We start from the raw sequence: 505 nt of genomic DNA on the forward strand, positions 1-505 counted from the left end.
AATGAGTTGGACATGTGACCTTCCTTTTAAAATGAATGAACCATCTGTGCAATGTGCAATATTTTATACTGTTTGTCTCCATGATAAAATACAAAAACATGTCTCTAGATATTCGTGATGATTTATGCAACATTGATTTCTTTTGATTATATCAGTTTTCTCTGCTATCTATTTTTATTAGTAGTAAAATTTTATCATCAAATCGTATGGTACTATTACTTTTCCACTGTAATTACCTGATGAATAAGAGCCTCTGCCTATAAGCGTAAACTAGTTAATAATTTTGCTACACGTGATTATGGAGAATACACTTTATCATTTCTTTAAGAGCATTTTTCTTTTTTTTATGTCTCTCCCCTTCAAAGGTGCATCCCTTTCGTAAAGCTTAACATCGAACCAAGATAGCAAGAGATATAAATACATATAAAGAGGAGAAAGGAATCATAGTTAAATTTGGCATGTAACAATATGTAACATGCAGTGATTTGCATGTTACATATTGTTA

This window comes from Penaeus monodon, chromosome 23, assembly GCF_015228065.2.
Source record: "Penaeus monodon isolate SGIC_2016 chromosome 23, NSTDA_Pmon_1, whole genome shotgun sequence".
NCBI classification, from domain to species: domain Eukaryota; kingdom Metazoa; phylum Arthropoda; class Malacostraca; order Decapoda; family Penaeidae; genus Penaeus; species Penaeus monodon.